This window comes from Ceratotherium simum, chromosome 3, assembly GCF_057802395.1.
Source record: "Ceratotherium simum simum isolate JZ-2026a chromosome 3, ASM5780239v1, whole genome shotgun sequence".
Lineage (NCBI taxonomy): Eukaryota > Metazoa > Chordata > Mammalia > Perissodactyla > Rhinocerotidae > Ceratotherium > Ceratotherium simum.
The window spans coordinates 68157390-68176697 of record NC_141902.1 but is presented as its reverse complement, the minus strand read 5'-3'; the positions used below and the strand labels follow the sequence as shown (position 1 = coordinate 68176697).

At 57.1% G+C, this 19308-nt stretch overlaps 1 protein-coding gene across 1 annotated transcript in view; it reads right to left on the bottom strand.

Annotated features, from left to right (window-relative positions):
* LINGO1 (leucine rich repeat and Ig domain containing 1) overlaps positions 1-19308 on the bottom strand; it is a 78169-nt gene that overhangs the window by 18258 nt on the left and 40603 nt on the right. The gene's annotated exons all lie outside the window — the stretch shown is intronic.

Here is a 19308-nt window from a genome sequence, read left to right as displayed (position 1 = left end):
GTTGCCGGCTGCCCGCACCGGCTCCCGCGCCGGCTCCCGCCCGGGCTCCGCGCTCTGCCGCGGCGCGGGGAGGGAGCGCGAGGAGCGAGGAGAGAGCCAGAGAGGGAGGGGCAGAGGGAGGGAAGGAGCGAGGAGCGGCGGAGCCGGGCGGGGGAGGAAAAGGAGCGGCCGCAAAACCAAGGGAGGGGGTGTGTGTGAGGTGTGGGCTCGAAGGGGGAGGAGAGCGAGGAGCACCCCAACCACGGCCCCGTACGGATGGGGCAGCGAAACTGGCAAGCGGGGCGCAGGCGAGGGGCGCGCCAGCCTCGCGCCTGAGCCAGAGTCCCCGTGCTCCAGTCCTGTACGCGGCCGCGCCCATCCAAGTCCCGGGCTCCGGCGAGTCGCCGGCAGCACGGGCCCGGGGAGTCCGGCCTGCAGTCCTCCCTGGGAGTGTGCGCGCACACTCGCGTGTGGCCACATGCGTGTACATGTGAGCGCGTGTGTCACGCGTGTTAACTGGGGTCACTGCACCCTACTGTGTGGACGGTCACACGCACGTGAACAGGCGAGGCTCCCCACCCAGCCAGGGTTGTTTGGAGGACGGCTTGGGTAGGGTCAGGCCAGCAACCTCCATCCTGCGCCTTGTCCCCTTTTCTCGGAAATGTCCGCGAATCCCTGGAGGGCCCACATCGGGGCGGCCTTGGGGCGAGGCAGGTAGAGAGGGAAACTCGGAGGGACCGCAAGGCAGGCGCACCAGCTCCGCGGCTCTACCTCGAGCCGGGTCTTGCGCCCCCCTTTGCAGCTCGGGTCCCCGCCCAGCCTGCCTTCCTGTCCAGCAGAGGGCAGCAGGCCGCTCTGGCCGTGGGCACTGCACCCAGTGACCAGCAGAGAGCAGCGCAGAGCCTCAATCCGGCCTTGGCTGTCCATCAACCCGCTCCGAAACGGTCCAGGGGATCCTGGGCTGGGACCACATACTCAGAAGGGCACAGGGAATGGGACCTCTGCTCAGAGATTCAGATTCTCCTTGAGCAGCAGATACGGGAATCGGCTGACGGAGCTATCTTGGCAAAGACTGCTACGACCCTTGGGGACCTCACTTCCTTCCATCTCCTTGAAGCCAGATGCCCTTTAACACTAAGCTAATTTGATTAGAATGACCACCAATGCTGACACTACCACACACACGCACCCCTTCTCCACTGTTGGGAGTGCATCCCATTAGCATATCGGTGCTCCTGACACCTTGAGCCCACGGGGTAGGGGTTCCGCAGGCAGAGAAGGAAGCTGAGGCTGGGGGGCAGGAGACTGGCCCAAAGCTTCTCAGTCTCTGAGACAGACCCCGGGATCCTGCCCTAGCCCCAGCCCCGCGAAGCCTGCCTGACATTCATTGCAGACGCTTGGCTGGCATGATGGGGTCACCACCAGTCTTCTCCCTCCCCCAGCAGCATCTTGCTTCTCCACTGTCTAGCCTCACACACACAGCCCAAAGAGTTGCACGGACCTTTTGTTCCAGCGAAACAGTCTTGGTACTTCTCAGTCTCACTGCCACACCACCACCCTGGACAGTTCTGCGTGGAGAACTGTCTCCTCTCTTCTCTTTGTCCATCCTCATCCTAGGCCTAGCTGGAGCCCCTCCTACCAGGTATGGATGCTGTGCTGTGCATTCTACATTCATCCTCCAACAACTGAGAGGAGGCTCTGTTGATCCCCTTGTGACAGAGAAGAAAGCTCAGGCTCAGACAGGTTACAGGGCTTGCCCACGGTCACACAGCTAGCAAAGCTTGGAAAGGGAATTTGAATAGCCTTCCAGAGCTGAGTAAACCAGTAGAGGGCGGGCTTGGCAGAGGGACTTACAGGTGGGAGGGGAACAGAGGCGGCGGCCCAGGAGTCCCCCTCCCTTCAAGAGCCCAGCGAAGGCGGCTCCCTGGCCCCTCAACTCTGTGCTGCCTGGACCCCCTTCCAGGTTCCCCAGCTCCCCCACCCCGGCTGTTTGTGAGTTAGCCGTGAGCTCCCGCCCTCCCGCGCCGCCTCCTCCCACCAGCCCGACAGGAATAGACGCTCTCTAGCTCCTGCGTAGAGGCTCCGCCAGGCACCGGCGGGCGCGCAGACCCGCTGGGGGGCGGCGGCGGGGGCGGGGGCTATTCCTGGTGCGGAGACTGACGCAGGCACTGAGCGGCCACCGCGTATCTCCGCCCCCGACTCACCTGCTCCCCGCCTCAGTGATCTCGGCGGAGAAATGGGGGAGAGCCCATTGCCCCCACCCCCAACGCCCAGATGCTGGCTGAGGAAGTTGGCAAGCTGGGATGGGCTCTCCTGGGGCCCACCATTATCCCTCTGCGCCTTGGAGGCAGCGGGGATGACCACAGAGCTGTGTCTGGGAGGAATTGCCCTGCAGCCTTAGTTCTCTATGCTAAACAGTATCCAAGTCATTTCCCTTTCCGTTTCTCCAAAAGAAATGACCCAGCCAGCACTCTCTGTTTTATTGCACCAGTGGAAGTAATGAGGAGGGGGAGGCTTTGGGGGAAGAACTTGGAGAAAAGGCCTTTTTGAGAGTCCAGCCTGGGCCTGGTGAGAGTGCAGGCCCCTGGGCTTGTCACTGGAGACCCCATAAAGGAGGGTCCTGTCACTGGGTCCTCCCCTTTCAGAAGCCTCTGCACCAGCTGCAGACCACGTTGTCTCTCCACTCCTGTCTGGGGAGGTGGTCCCCAACCTCTCAGGGATCTCAGGGCCATGAGAATGGGAGACATCAGGGTGGCCCAGTCCAACTTCACTGGCACAACCAGGGGACCATACCCTGGAGCTACGGCTGAAAAATGTTCACCCATCCCTCCAAGCCTTTGTCCTTGCTGGTGCACCTGCTCAGCATGCCCTTGTCCTGGTTTCCACCTGTGCTTCAAGACCAAGCTAAGACCATTCTCTTCCATTCCTGTCTCCCCTCCCCAGACTGAAATGGCCTTATAGGCACGGCCCCAGTCTCCTCCTTCTCTGTCCTCAGACTAGGAGCTCCCCAGAGCAGGCCTGAGCCTGCGTGTCTCAGGAGCGGGCACACAGCAGATCCTGACTTCAGGGTGAAAACTCAGCAAGTCCCAATAAGCAGAAGCTGATGGCTAGAAGGAGAAGGAGCCAGCCTGCTGCGACCTGAGTGTTCCCAGCAAAGCACGGGAGCTGGGGTGGTTTGCCCTGGCACTCTGGAGGAGGGGACAGGGCCCTCTAACATTTACTCAGTTCCTGCTGTAAGCCACGCTTGAGCTATATTTCACATCCTTCATCTCACTTCAAGACTGGTATTGCTATCCCCACTGCACAGATGAAAAACTGAGGCTCTGGGAGGGCTGGGATCCTGCCAAGTTCACTGTTTATAAGAGAGAGAGCTGGGCTTTGAAGCTCTGTGCGTCTGATGCCGGAGCCCCAGCTCTGCTCTCCCCCACTCTGGCAGCTGAGGATGCAGGAGGCAGGCGTGGTCCCCAAGGCACAGGGAGGAATGCGTGGCACACACAGGCTTGCCTGCATGCCTGCTCTGTGCTGGTCCTGCCCACTTGCATCCCAGCAGCTCGAGGGGTTTTACAATGATGATGATTTCTGAAGGCACTTGAAATTAATGACAGGTCGAAAATGGCTGGGACAGTGGAGTCATTGCTAAGACCTGTAATTAGCAAGAAAAACGGAGACCAGGAGCCGGGGAGGCGGGTGGGGGCTGGGCAAGCGGCACTGGGCATGGAGCAGGGTTGGGGGAGTGGGCTGGAGCCGGCATCCAGCTGGAGATCCCTGTGGAGCAGGCGGACCCCATGTCCCACTTTATGCCACAAATTTGATTCTGAGCGCTCTTATCAACTTGCTGTGTGACCTTCGGGGGTCGCTCCCCCTCCTTGGGTGAAAGTTTCCCAGCTATGCAATGAGGGGTTGGTCTCTAAGCTCAGGGCTCTGTGGCCCTGCCTAGACAGTGGGGAGAGTGGGATGAGGCCTCAGGTGGGGGCTCCTTGAAGGACCCTGAGTCCCTAGAGGGCTGAAGCCCAGAAACTCAGGGCCCTGTAGCCTCCAGGAGCCACTGCTGAAGCCCCACACTCACCATGCTAGGGTCACCAAGGCCACTGGGATAACGAAGTCCTAGAGATTCCGGCCAGAGTGAAGTGGATAAGGAAGTGGCAAAAAATCCATAGGTCAGAGCCCCACACTGGTGCAGCGGGGTGTGGGTGTGGGGGGGCACGGCAATGAGAGGCACCTGAGGGGCTGGCAGGACAGTCCCTCTAGGAGTGGGCCTGGAGCTGCGGCCAGGATGAGGACCTTCCTGCCCCCTCTTAAGTCCCTCCCCAAGAGCCAGAAGAGACTCAGGATGCCAGGGTCCCACCTAGGCATGATACAGAGGGTTAGGCTGAGGCACCTAAAAGGGAAGGGATTTACTCAAGGTCCCTCATCAAGGTGCACCCAGCCCTGGCCCTCCACTCCTGCACAGGGCAACCAGCGCAGGGAAGGGCACAGGGCTCAGCTGAAGGGGACTTCTTTGTACAGTGGCTGGCTCAACTGGATGTGGACATGCGCTGGTTGACACGGAGGGACATCCATTGCGAGTACAGGCTGAGGCCAAGACTCCAAGGGCAGGAGTGTGGAAGGCCCACCCCTACTTCCTTGGGGCATCCTCTTCCCTGGCAGCCCCCACCACAGGCATGTCTTGTCATCGACAGCTTTCTCAGACCCCACACCCACTTCCTTGAATCCTTTCCCCTCCTCCCCTTCCAATGCAGGGCCCTCTGTGGCCCGCTCCTTCCAGAAGCCTTCTCTAAGCACCTCAGTCTCCCACTCTGAGCTGGCCTTTGTGTCTTTGGGCACCTCTCTGAGCCTCAGTTTCCCCCTCTGTAAGACAGGAATACTAGTAGGACCCATTTCTCGGGGTTGGTGTGAGGCTCTCCTGACCTAATGTATACCAAGTACTTGATGCTGCGCCTGGCGTGCAGTAGGCACTTAATAAATGTAGGTGTTATTATGGTTATTAAACTTACTGTTATGGTTTCTCTCTGCCCCCGACCCCACAGCCCTTCCTCTGTAAAGACGGGGTCTATCCGAAGGTCCCTTTCAGCACTCCCACTAGGAGAGGCCTGGACCAAGTTCTCCATCCTCTGAGCATCGAGAACACCCTGAGGGCAGGGACTGATCCTGTGTCTCCCCCAGTTGCCGCAGAGAGCCCAGAGCCCTGGTTCAGAGGGTGTAGAGAGCCCAGAGCCCTGGTTCAGAGGGTGTGATGTGTGCAAATTAAAATCTACTGCAGTCATTAATCAGGAAGGAGCAATGAGTTCCCCTGGAGAAAGGGGATACGGGGGCACGGGGGGCAGAGGTGCTCTCGAATCCTCAGCTCTCACTTCCCCTCATCTTGGGGCCCTGGTCACCCACGCCTCCACGGGAAACGCTCCAGCATTTGTGACATTCACTTATCTGAAAGCAATGTGGGCAGCAGCCTCCACTGTTTGGAAGGACACTGAAAATCGGAGGAGGCCAAAGGCTCTTGCAGGATCAAATCTCTGACAGAGAAGAGGTCCTGGGGCTGGCCCTACCCAGCCTGGCCACACGGCCCTGCTGAGCGGGTGCCAGGCTGCTGCATCCATAGGAGCTGAGAAGCAGGAAACCTGTCTGGAGCCAGTCAGTGGAGTTGCTCGTCAGCCCTGCCTGCCCTGAAGTCCCTCCAGGGGAATACCTGATATTCTGGACTTTACAGTTAGCTCTCCTTAAGAACACAGGGAAGTGTGCAATCCATTTAAAAGACAAAAACCACAAAAACACCCAAATGATTAAATTTAGAGCAAAAACAATAAAGCAAATACAAAAAGCAGTTTGACTAAAGGGACCACTCTCTGGCTCTTTGGGAATCTGGGCTCCAGGCTTAGCAGAGCGGCTTCTCCCGAGGGCCTGGGCTCAGCTGTCCCCACGGATCACGTCAGGGGGAACTTGAGCTAATGTGTGCAAACAGGCAGCGCTATTAGCAAATCCATTCATTAAGTGCTTGTCTTGAGTTCTGTTGTGCGGGAGACTTGTTTATTAACTTCAGTTGGAACCTGTTATTAACTTAAGTCAAAGGCAGTGTGGCGGCCCGGAAGGTGTCCAGCCTCAGAGCCAAGCAGTCTGGAGTTCCAGTCCTGACTGTCTCTAAGTGCTGTGTGACCCTGGATGAGTCACTTCACCTCTCTGAGCCTCAGCTGCCCTGTGATAGGCAGCCCCTAAGACCCCCGATGGTCCCTGCCTTCTGGTATTCCCACCCTTGTGCAATCCCCTCCCCTTGAGTGTGGGCTGGACTAACTGATTCACTTCCAATGAACAGAATAAGAATACAGCAGAAGTGATGGGCTATCACTTCCGAGGTTAGGTTACAAAAAGACTGTGGCTTCCATCTCAGCTACCCTCTCTCCATCACTTGCTTGTTTGCTATGACGGGGGCCAGCTGCCGAGTTATTAGCTGCCCTGTTGAGAAGCCTGCATGGAAAGGAACTGATGTCTCCAACCAACACCCCACGAGGCCCTGAGACCTGCCAATAGCTACATGAGCAAGCCTGGAAGCAGACCATCCCCAAGTCCAGCCTCGAGATGACTGACGCTCTGCTGACACCTTGACTGCAGCCTTGTGAGAAAGCCAGAGTCAGAGGACCCAGCTAAGCCTCTCCTGGATTCCTGACCTACAGAAACTGGGAAATACTAAATATTTGTTGTTTTATGCCACTAAGTTTGGGGGTGATTTGTTATGTAGCAGTAGATAACTATTACCTGCTCCATCTGTAAAATGGACATAAAAATTCCATTCTCCCAACATGGCATGGCCACTGAGATAATGCAGGCAAAGTGCCTGCAGCCAGTCAGGGTGAGGAGAGACACAGCAACTTGGTGGTTATCTAGTGAAGCGGAAAAGAAGCGCACTATGACCTAACAATTCCCTCTGGCATAGACCCTGGAGAAACACACCCATGGAAGACAAGCACAGGAACATTCACAGGGTGCAGTGTCTGTAATAGCGAAGAATTGGAAATGCCTTGCATGCCCAACACCGGGAGGAGGCATGAACAGAAGGTGGTATAATCACAGAGTGGAATATTACACGGTAATGAAAATGGGTAAGCCGGAGCTACTCGAATCAGTGTGGGTGATCTCACAAACCCAATGTGGAGGAAAAAACCAAAGATATGCACAAGATGGTGCCATTTATATAAAGTTTAAAAACAAGCCTCAAACTCTATAAACTGTGTTTATCCAACTGTGTTGGATACCTACATATATAGGAAAAGTACAAAACCATGCATGCGAATGCTCAACACCGGGGAACATTACCTCTGGGGAGAGAGGAAGTGGGGGCGGTAGAATCGGCCTATCCTGAACCCCACATCCCGGAGTGTTCGCCATGAGCAGGTAGGTGGTTCTAAGCAACCCACTGAATCCTTTCAACAACCCCACAGGGTCCACTCTATTATCATCTCTCCCTAGAGAGGAGGAAACCGAAGCACGGGGCCTCCAGGCAGATATTCCTGGGCTTTCAAGTGCAGTGGGGGGTCAGGTCTTGGGTCCTCACTTTGGCACTAATGTGGGGGAGGCCACAGTACCCTCCTGGCCTCCACCCATCCTGCAGCACGGGAGAGACTCGCCCCTTCCCCCTGGTAGGTGTGGATGAGATGCTGAGGAAGTTTTGACCAGTCCATCTGGAATATTTGCAGAGTCCCCTGTGAGCCAAGCCTGGGGCCAGCTACATAGTAGGGGAGACTAGAAACCAGGAGGTGTGGCCAAGAGAAGGTGTGAATGATATGACTCAACACAGTTCAGTGCGGTCCAATGTTACGTCGCCTCAGTTCATAGGCAGACAAGGGTTAAGGTTAAGGAATACTGCTTGAGGGCCTACACCCTGCTGGGCCCTGTATCAGGTGCTTTTACAAATGATCTCACACAGGCCTCAACCACAACCCGGTAAAGTAGGAACCATTATTACCCCCACATAACCAATGAGGAAACAGGATCAGGGAGGGTGAGCAACTTCCCCAGGTCACACAGCAGAGCTGAGATTGTCGGGATTTGCTCTCCCTCCCTCCTGACCGGCCCTCTGTTCGGTGCTGGGGGCAGAGATGGAAGGCCCGGGCCTTGCTGCCCTCTGGGGGACCCCAGCCCAGACTGGGAGGGTCTGGAGGAGAGGGAGATGTGTGTGGCTGGAGCAATCAGGACAGATGTCCTGGAGGAAGGGAGGGGGCAGGTGCTTCAGTGGGCACACTAGTGGTGAGGCAGGTGGAGGCATTCATCCATCTATCTACCCATTCATTCACTCACTCACTCACAAACACTCGCTACAGCTTTCTCTGTGCCCCAAAGAGCCCACAGTCTAGTGCACACGACTCGACGCAGCGTGATCAGGCTGAGGGAAGCGTGGGGGCTGCGCACGCACAGAGCAGGCCCTCGGGAGTCAGGACAGACAACCAGGAGGTGGTGATGCTGAGCTGAAATCCACAGGGTGAGTAGGAGTCAACCAGCTGTACGGAAGAGGGGCAACGGTGCTCGGAGCAGAGAGAACAGCAGGCGCAAAGGCCCGGCCCTGGGACGGTAGGCAGAGATAGCCGGCCCCAAGGAAGGCCAGCACCGGCCAACAGCTCAGCTGAGAGGGGGTGTGTGGCTGAGGCTCTCTCTCCCATGTAGAGTGTCTGCCTTCTGTGTTCTCTAACCAGCTGGGTCCCCATGCCAGCTCAGCCCTGTTGGGCAGGCCGGGCCCCTCTCCAGAGGGATTAAGAGCAGGGGTGTTTGAACCATAACGGCGCATGTAATTATGTGCAAAAATGAAGGAGAGCTCCTTAATAATTGATGGTAGGAGAGAGTAAATATCGGCAGAGGCACCCGGCTGCATCGCCCCGTCCCGTCTGGCTGGGACCCAGGGTGGCTGCCTGGCCACTAATATGCCCATAAATTATTGAAGTTATAAAGAAGAAAGCAGGTGTCACGTCGCACCCATAAACAGCTTGTTAGCTAAGACTAACGAAGGGGTGGCTGGCCGCTTGGCACTGCATGGGCTCCCCCACACCCTCCCTGACTGCAGAGGGAGATGGATGCGGGGTGGTGTGGAGAGAGGCTGAGAGGCTGGCTGCCCCCCTCCCCGCCCCCTCCACCATCCCAACCTGCTGTGGATCAGGTGGTGCTGGGACAGAGAGGAGGTCCACAGACACGAGGAGCCAAAAACGGGCTGTGAGCGCCCCATCCCTGCAGGGTCCAAGCTGAGGCTGGACAAACCTGCCACAGAGGACGTTAGAGGAGCCTGGAGAACTCTGAGGTCCTTCCCAGCCTGATGTGCTGAGGCCAGCTGGGGTGCTGGGAAGAACTGGACACTGGGGCCACACACATAGCGTACACATCCCAGGGAAGCCACTTGCTGGCTGTGTGACCTTAGGCAAGCCACCCATCCTCTCTGAGCTGCTTTGCATTCATACCCTCCCTGCTACCTGAGGGTAGTCATGCCTACCTTGGAGGATTGTAGGAGGGTCCTAGGAGCATATGTGTGTGATGTTCCTGGTGCACAACAGGCCTTGTGCATAGGGCACTCCCTCACCTCCCTCGTGCACCCCCAATCTCACAGGGGTGGGTAGATCAGGCCTAACGAGGCTTCCCCCTGCAAGGCTCTATTTACGCTCCATTAAGGCCCGAGTCCAGGACATTAGTAGGAAGGGGGAGACAGCCGAGGAGGGGGACGGAGTCCAGCTGCCAGGGCTTGGCCCACCCTAGGCTCCAACACACATGGGGCACCCCTACCCCCAGGGAGAGAGGAGGAGGATGGAGGCAGGGCTCCGGAGCGAGAGCTGCCAAGAGAGAGAGGCCTCATGGGGAAGCGGGGGTAGGGGATGGCTGGGATGCTGGCCTTCTGGCTCCTCGATGACCAAGAGCTTGAACCCCACTCTCAGGCTGGAGGTCTGCAGTCTCTGGGACGCTCCCTCCTGAAGGAGGCACCAGCAGCCTGATTTAGTCACATGGGCTCCCCTGGTGTGCTCAGCCCTGCGAAGGGCCACACCAGGCAAGAGGAGGCCATCTGGGCCTGGGGAGGTAACCCTCACCCCAGCCTGGCCCTGGAGAGGCAGCCAGATCACCCTCCACAACCTGCCTGAGGCCACAGGGGGGCTTTGGGCAGACACGCTCCTTCCAGAGTCCTGAAACACCCCCCAGGAGAGCATTTGTTCTCTGGATGGTTTCCTTCTCCCAGAGGAAAGAAGGGAATCCTGAAAGGTCAGCTGTGCTTTGGGCTGGGCCTCTCCTCCTGGGGTCCTCTCTGCACCGCCCATCTTGTGCAGCCTTGGTCTGTCCCACTGCGGCCTGTGGTGCAGATGCACAGAGAGGCATCAGTCGCTGTCCAAGGTCACACAGCAAGTCTGTGCTGAAGCCTGGAGTCTAGAGCCTCTCCCCACACCAGTTCAACTCAGCTCCCAGAGGAGGTAGGGAGATTCTCACGCTCATGCTCATGCTAGGTGTCACGTTGTTGGGACGAGCGCTCTGACAGCTGCCATGGTATGGCATTCCCAGGAGCTCTCTTCCTGCCTGAGAACTCCGGCCCTTGGCACCTGCCTGTCCATCACCTGCCCAGCGGGGTGGGACAGCTGGGACAGGTGCCTGCAGTGACAGCCAGGTGGCCTGATCAGAGAAGGATAGAGGCATCTTCAAGGGACAACTCTAGGGAACAGGTGCTCACTCTGGGCCCTAAGGATACCCCCTCCCGCCCTGAGAGGGGACATCTTTTGCCCAGGATCACATAGGTCATACGTGGGGATGCTGGAACATGCCTGTCTGGTTTCAAAGTTTGCAACAAACTGAATGGCGGGAGCATGCAGAAGGTGCCGCGGTATGGCCCCCGGCTGCTACAAGGAACTGGGTGGGTGTGCACTTTTGGGGGTGGGCTGGTCAGGCCACAGCCCCTCATGGCCAGCATCAGCCCCTCCCCGACCCCTCGAGGGTCTGTCCCTCTCTCTCTGTCTCTCCTCCATCTCTCTGGCTTACTCTCCTTCACTCAGAGGGTCAGGGGAGAGCAAGGCAGGCCAGACCCCTGGGCCAGTGACAGGTGGACCTGGATGGTGCTGGGAGCTGAGAAGGAATAGGGAAGAGGTAGGCTGCCTGGGCTGGCCCAGGTGGGAGAGCAGGGCTGTCCAGGGGGTCAGGGGAAGCCCTGGGGGTAGGACTGGGGGCTGAGGCAACCCTCAAAGGTGAGAAGGGCCCTTTCTCCTCCCTTGTCCAGGTCAGACCTTGTAAGGACTGCTGGAACCATCAGCAGTGGTCAGCTTACACCGAAGGGAAGAGAGGCTCACGGGCATCTGGAAGGTGGGCATGCAGGGAGGAAAGGCCAGGAGCCTCGGGTTCAGGGAGCTTCTGCAGGGCCTCTTCTGGCTAGGGGGGCCTCACCCCCTTTTCTGCCATTCTCGGGTGTGCCACCCTGCCAGTCATAGCCCAGGAGTCAGTGAGGGGGAGGTACGGAAGGTGGTCCCAAGCTCCATGGTTTAGGGTTTACACCCAGAGAGGAGGCCCAGCCCTGGCCCAGAGGCAGCAAGCCAAGGGAAAATCTCAGGTAGGGACGCAGGAAAGCAGGCATCATTCCTGAGAGTCTGGTGCCACCCACAGGCAGGATGCCCGGGCTTTTTGCCCTGCTTCCTGATGTCCTTCTAGTGGGGGACTAGGCGGGGGGGATGATATATCTGCAAACAGGGAGATGGGTGGCTGTGATGAGTGGGAGAACCTTCTGGAATACGGACCCCTCGGGCGAGTCCCCTTACTTGCTCCAAAGGGTTGTGAAGATTAAATGACATCTTCCATTCCGAGCCCTGGGAACAGGCCCAGCACGTGGTTGGCCCTCAAGAGGGTGAACTGTTGTGACCACGAGAGTGGTTGGTGCAGCGGGGTCAGCTTTGTGTGTGTATCCAGTTTTTTGTGTTATTGTTTTTTTAACATAACTGTTGTGTTGCAGATCTGTGCTGTGTGTACCACTGTTAAACATGAAGTGTCGTCTCTGTTGTGTGGTTGGGGTTAGGGGTCCTGAGCAGGACTTTTTCTGCATCTCCCCCATTCTCCGAGGCCCAGCAGTCCACAGGCAGAAACCCCAAGCCCCCATTCAGGGCTTCCTGGCTGTGCTGGGGAGGAGCAGAAACTGTGGTCTGTACCTGGGCGACGCCCTCCCTCTCTATCCCTTCTCTGCCCATGTCCTGGAAGCCCACCCCCCCACAACTGGCTGCCCAGAGCCTGGAGAGCAGGTAGGTGAGGTGGGTACCCTGGCTCCAGAGGTCCCAAGGGCAGACCTGAGCATCTACCTGCTCCTTCTGGGTCTACCACCTGCTTGTGGCATTTCTGTTCCCTGGGAACTGGGGCTGGCACAGGCTGAAGTGTGAGCAACACCAGGAGGGCAAGCGACGACCCAGCACATGCACCCCAGAGATGACAGGAAAGGGGCCAAGAGCAGGGCTGGGCGAGGGGCAGGCTGAGCCCTGGCCGACTTCTCCCTGGCCACTCCTGAAGCAGATGGACACAGCGCTGTGCTGGCTTCCTCAATCCATCCAGTGACACGTGCAAAAGGGGCTACTGTGCCCATTTCACAGATGAGAAAACTGAGGCTCAGAAAGGAGGTGACTTGCCCTGGTGGAGCCAGGACCAGAAGTCAGGTGTGGCCCTGGTGATAGTCACAGAGGTTTGGAGTTAGATGGAGGATCCCTGGTTGGAATCCTCTCCATGGGGTAAATGACGTGGCTCAGGCTGGCAGCCAGAGGTGGAGAGATCTAGAAGGCCCCAGACAATGGGAGGGCCTCCACACTCTCAAACCAAAACACGGGCGTATACACTCAGACACAGCGTGTTCACACCACCTGCTGGGGCGTGAAAACCAGCCATAAATACCTGCCCCGTCGTGGTGGCTCATCAGGCAAGTGGGGAGAGAGGTTGGTGTGCCCTCGGGAAATTTCCCAATGACTCACAGACTTGTGGACCCCCCTCTGCACACCCAGACACCCCTCCTCCCATACACACACCCCCGGAACTGGCTTCTCTGAAAGCCTCCATCCTCCCCTAAAGAGAGCAGGGTAGAGAAGACCACCCACCCACTTCCAAATCAGGGGACCCTGGCCAGCCAGCTTGCAAAGACTTCATACATCACAGCACAGGAAGCAGGGAGGGTCGCCAGGACACATAGGGGGTGGGTAGAATGGTGTGGAATGGAGGGCTGCCCCTGAGGCCCACTCCTTCTCACTGTCTCTCTCCCTAGAGTCAGTCCAAGCAGCAGGAGGGGTGGACCTCATCACCACTCATTCTACCTTGCCCAGCTCTCTCTCCACCTGTGAACTCGGCAGGGACATTTTCACATTTAGTTAACATGGCGGAGGGGTTACCTGCACATCTCAAGGCTAAAGATGAATGCCAGCTGATTCTGAAGTGTGGGAAGCATCATGAACAAATCCAGGCCTACAGTGTTCACCCTCCCTTTCCCAGGCAGGTTGGTCCCTAATGCGTGCAGGGCTGCTGCCTCAATTGCCCTTAGTTGCCTGCCTGTACTCCCGTTGTGCCCACACATGTCTAATGGTCCCACTGGAGAGCTGGCTCCAGAACCCCTCTAGAAAGGCTGGCGGCCTTTCCTTAAGCCAGCAATCAGCTCTGGAAACTGAAGGAAAAAGAGAAGCAAAGTTACCCACCTTGCTGATAGTTCTCCCCTTGTGGTGGACATTAGGCAGCCTTACTCAGGCGTGGAAGAGGAGACAGCCCAGGAGCACAGTATCCTAAATCCCTCAGACATCTCCATGCCTTGGGAGCCAGGAGGCCCCAGAGGAGCCTCAGCTTGGCTGGCAGTTGAGGGTGAGTCCGGCGAATGAGCAAGTGCATAAGCAGGCCTCAGTTTCCCCATCTACCAATTGGGACAGCACTGCCCACCCTGCCTGCTTCATGCAGGGCCCAGCGACATGAGAAGGGTGGTGAAGGGTCTTCTGCATGAGCCTGCTGGGCGTGTGATGGAGGCAGACACGTCTACGGCCCCCATCATCAGTAAAGGCACTGCTCATTCCCACCTGTGCTCTAGCTGCCTGGCAGGGAGGTGTGTGTGGACCAGGCCTGCAGCCCCAAAGGGACCCCCACCCCAGCATGCAGGAGGACCTGCGCATTACACGGAGGCACCACCCACCCTGGGCACACACTCGGGCACACTCTGGTTCTGTCCCCATAAGGAGTTCTGCTTACTAGCACCCTGCTGTCATGGCAACCAAGAGAGAGCTGAGGAGGGGGTGGGGATGGAGGAGAGGGGTGAGGGACCGGGCTGTGGCTCACAATTCATCCCAAGGGCCCAGCTCTCTTTCCCTCCTCTTTGCACCCCAAATAGAGGTCACAAATCTATGATCGGGGGAGTACCAGCAGGAACCTGGGGTTTCCCCCACTTCCAGGAGGGCCAGAGCAGAGGCCAGCCAGCCCTCCGTCCTGGGAGCAGATGTGGCAGAGAGACACCCACATTCGGGCAAGGTTTGAGGGCCAGATCCTGGCCCAGACATCTCCCCAAGCTGAGTCTGCCGTGACTACTCCCCCATCTCCATCCCCACGGCCTGAAGCTCCAGCATGAGAGTTTCCTCCATTGGTCCTCTGCCAGTCTCTGTACCCAGGAGCAACCCAGGAAGGGCGGGGACTCTGACAGTTGTGACTGACTGCGCTGGGATTAGCTGACAGCCAGGGAGAGTGCTCTCCTCTAAGCCGGCCCAGAGGGGAGGCAGGCCCCATCACAGCCCCTGGGGAAAAATCAAAGTGCCTGACATGTCCTGAGCATTAATTAACTCCACACCAGGCCCCAGGGCCCTCCTGTAATCTAGGTGTTCACTTGTTTCACACTCTCCTCTGCTCTGTGAGGAAGGCTCTATTCACAGCCCCATTTTACAGGTGAGGAGACAGAGGCAGAGAGGCACAGCAACTTGCCTAAGGTCATAGAGAGGTAGGTGGCAGATCTGGGACTGGCAGGTACACTGTAGCTGAGGAGTGTGGAGGTGTGCAGAGGGCTCCAGGCTGGTTGGTTGTGTGATGGGGGATGAGAACTCATTGGTCTGACTGACTATTTGACAGACACTGATGCTAAAGCCGGGAGGGCGGTTTCCCCAGTGGCCTCCCTCGTGGGAGTCTAGGGATGGGTGGGTGGCCTGCTGAGAACCTAAGGCCCCCGGAGGCTCTGAGACCAGGCCCTGCTATGGCCCTGGGCTGTCCTGCCCCTGACAGAGGGCACTAGGAAGACAGAGCTGAAAGGGCCCAGGTCTGTCTGCCAAGCACAAGCCAGGGGAGAGGTAGGCCCAGCTCACAAGAGGGTCTGACACAAGGTGGGTAGTGATCAGAGCAGGAAGGGAGGAGAGATGAACCCCAGGGAGGGGGGGAATCTCAGCAGTCTCCCTGGAGGAGGCAGTCTTGCAGGAGTGGTAGGATCCTGACATGCAGAGGGCGGGACAGACATTCTAGGAGGAAAGAACAGCAGGTGCAAAGGTGTGGAGGCTGGACAGAGTGGGGTCTGTACAATCGCCCAGCATGGGGTCAGAGTCAGAATATGGCCAGAGGCTGAGCAGAAGCCTGGAAATTCCTCTCCAAGGTCTCCCTCCCCAGCACCAAGGCCAGTGTTGAACTCATTGCTGAGATGCCACCATTTCTAATAGGCCAAGGGGCCCGAGGGCCTCCCTGAGGTTGAGCAAGAAGACTCACAAAAACAACCCCAACGTTCCCGATCCCAGATGTCTTCTTTCATTAGCGCTGCCTTTGAACCCAGGTTCCGGCAGGCAGTGGCTGAGGCTCAGAGAGGGTGCTGGGTCAATGGCAGCCTCGCGGAATCCTGTTCCAGGCAGCCCAGAAAGGCCCTGGCAAAACTTTGCCCCCTCCCTGCTGCCGCGCCCGGTGCCCTTCTCTTCCTGTCTGCTCTGCCCTTCCCCCCCTCCCCTCCCTCCCTTCTTTTCTTGTGTCTTTCTATCATTGTTCCCTTATTTTATTCTCAGCCCTCAGCACTTTTCCTGAAAGAGAACAGCTGGGCTGCTGGAGTCACAGAGGAAATATTTTTCTGACTACTTTGCAGATTCCCCTTCTCTATGACAACTGACGCCACCATTGCTAACTGACGGATGAACGGCGAGATATGTATTTCCTCCCCTCCTTCTTTCTTCCCTCTCTCTGAGCTCTGTTCTGGGGTATCCAGGAAAGACAGGGCAGTTGGGGGGCAGCCAAGGAGAAGGGGTGGTAAATGGAGGACTTGGGTATCAGGTGGGATCCTGGGGCCCACAGTAGCATCATTAACCCCATTTTACAGATAAGGAGACTGAGCCCCGAGCCCTCCCAGATACAATAATAATGACAATATTAACATTAGCCACAGAGCTAGCATTTAAGGAGCTGTGGCTGCATGCAGGCACTGTGCTAGACACTTCCCAAGCGCTGGACCTACGAGGCAGACACATTACTGGCCCCATTTTACAGAGGGGAAAACTGAGGCTCACAGAAGAGAAGTCACTAGCCCAAGGCCACACAGCTGGGCCGGTAGAGCTGGAATGTCCCCCCACGCAACCACGCACATAGCCACTCTGCCAGCCTCACCCTCCAGCCGCCTCCCAGCTGGCTGGAAAGTGGGGGAACCAAGATTGGAACCCACATTTGTCTACATTCTCCTTCCAAGGCTGGGCTTTACACCCACAGTGACTGCTGTTGCCAAGAGAACATTAAAGAGCAGTTCTAATCACAGGACGACCTGGCCTGAGCCTGACCCCCACCTGATTCCCGAGGCCAGGGGTACAGAGCTCCAGGCCAAGCCTGCTCAGCCTCTGACCTGCCCTCTCGAGGCCTCAGAGACCCTGCTAAGAAATGGGGAGACTGGACAGGCTGAGCCCTGGGTAGCAACAAATGAAGTGGGGCCAAGGCCCCCCAGGACCATGCTGAGCCACCCATGCCCCTTCCCAAGGGTCACCCTTTGCTCACCCTGTTCTCCAGGGTTGAAGACCTCAGGCAGGCCCCTGCTCCTCTGGGATCCCAGTCTGCTCCCTGCTGCCAGAGGACCCGAGGAGGGGACAACAGAACCTAGGCCTAGGCCTCAAACCTGCTGTTCCATAGCCCAGCGGCCCCCAGGACTCCTGCACATACACTCCAAAGCACCCCCATCAGGCCGGAAGGCTCTCAGCTCTGCATGTGTTATTGTGGGTCTTTATCTGTGTGCCCCCAACTCCAAACTTAGGGGAGTGCCTTTAAGACATCTCCAAGGAGTGACCCTCAATCCTGCAAGCTGAAGGAGGTCATTGGGATCAGACATGGCAGTAATATAGGAGAGCAGTCTGTATTATCTGCAAACCCAGAGCACTCCTTGGCTGGCCAATGTACGTGTGTTTTAATAGGAACACACATATTCATGTCAATGGCAATGTTCTAGGCTAATGTGTAGCCTGTGTAAATGTTCATGAATTCAAAATACACATGGCAGGTGGTGATGCCTGTGTTCAATGTAAATATTCTTTGGTAAGACAGAGGACTTTATGAAAAACATGTCTGGTTGATAGAAACGCACATGTGTGTGGTCCATGGCAATGCAGGTGTTTATTACAAATATAAGGTTTGAGGCAAATACCCATGTGAATCTGTAATATGGAGCTGACCATAGAGACGGAGATCACGATGGAGAAAGAGTGGGACCAGTTCTACTCAGGCACAGGGAGAACAAAGACCCGGGGGCACAGTGTGGAGACGAGAGAAGGATTTTGAGTGACGAGGCGGGTACAGAAAGAAGTTGGGAGCAGGAGACTGTGGCTGCTGGGCCAGGGTAGAGAACTTGGTCAGCTGGGGTCCAGAGGTGGCTAGGGAAGGTCTCTAGCTGGAGGACAGAAACCAAGGGAACCCAGAGGGCAATTAGGGGATTGGGAATCCAGTGTGGCAGGCTGGACCCTGCACCCAGGCTGGGCCATGCCTCTGGGCACAGCAGTTCCCAACACTGCTCATGACTGAGCAAGTGATGCCCTGCCACGGGAGAATGGGGAGGAGGAAAGGGTGGGGATCCTTCCACCTCCCAACTCTACCATCCCGGGGAGCCAATTACGGAAAATAGAACTAGAGTGTCAAAAGCCTTAGTTCCAGCCCCGGTCGCCACCAGGCAACACTGGTCAATGCATCTAAAATCCCAAGCTTCAGTCTTCTCACGTGAAAAACAGGAGGGGTAATAATATCACGCATGTGGTTCCCACATGCGATTGGCTTTGCAAACTGTAAAGTGATGTGCAATGTGAGTGGAGGAGTCCTGGTCCCTGGGGCTTTGCCGTCGATTGATGGGCACGGGGAGGCTAATTTGATGTCTACGCGGTGTGTAAGCATGTGCACAGCACGTGCGTGCATGTGCATGAATATGTTTTTAAGACCCAAGGCTCTTGGCGACTCCGCCACGGAGGTTTGAAGTGAGGGGGAAGAGGGAGAAGTGAGATTTCAGGATAATCTTAAAAGCAAAAAAAAAATTATTACATGTCAAAGGAGTGGGGAGGCTTAAATGGCTCCCATGTGGGACACAGAATAAAATAGTCTTTGCTGTCATTTTTCGATTGTCTCCATGCAGGGAAGACAGGCAGAGGGTCGCCATAGCAACCCTGGGCAACCGGCAGGGGGTGGCCTGGACCCCACAGGTTTGTCTGGGCTGAGCAGGGTGAGTCAGCCCATCAGAACCCAGAGACCAGGGCTGGGTCCAGGCCAGGCAGGACCCTTGTCTGGGCAACCAGTTCCTCCTGTTCTGGAAGCCACACAAGGACGGGAAGAGGACAGACTTGAGTTGCCACGTGGCAGGTCCAGGCCAGGTTGGGACTGGGAGCTGCATCTGAAGATGGAGAAGACTCAGGACAGGGATGGGGTGAGGTGGGGGGCTGAGGAGTTGTCAGAGGCAGCAAGGGAGTTGGCATGGTGGTCACAGAGGGGAGAGGCTGTGTGTCGTGAACACAGATGATGGGATGAGGATTGGGAGGTGGCGTAAGGGGTAGGAAGGTCCAGGTGCTGGTGTGGACAGGGCACGGTGTGGAAGCTAGTGGCTCTCCCAAGCAGGCCCTGAGCCTGTGCTATTGGAGGGCAAGTGGACATCTTAGAGGCTGGGCCTAGAGTGAACGTGGCCTCAGTGGTGGGCTTCCAAGGCAGGGGTCAGGCAGGAGAGGAATGAGGAGAAGGAAAATCCTGATGGGAAAACAGCAGCTGTGGCAGATTCGCACATCTCGGTATGTACACATGGACCACTTTTGATGGAAAACTGAACTGGGGGGAAGAGAGTCCTCCATTTGTGGGGAGGTAGCTGGGAGCTCGCTGCTGCTTTCACTCTGTATTCCCCGTGCCTGACACTCAATAAATATTTCTTCAAATAAGTGA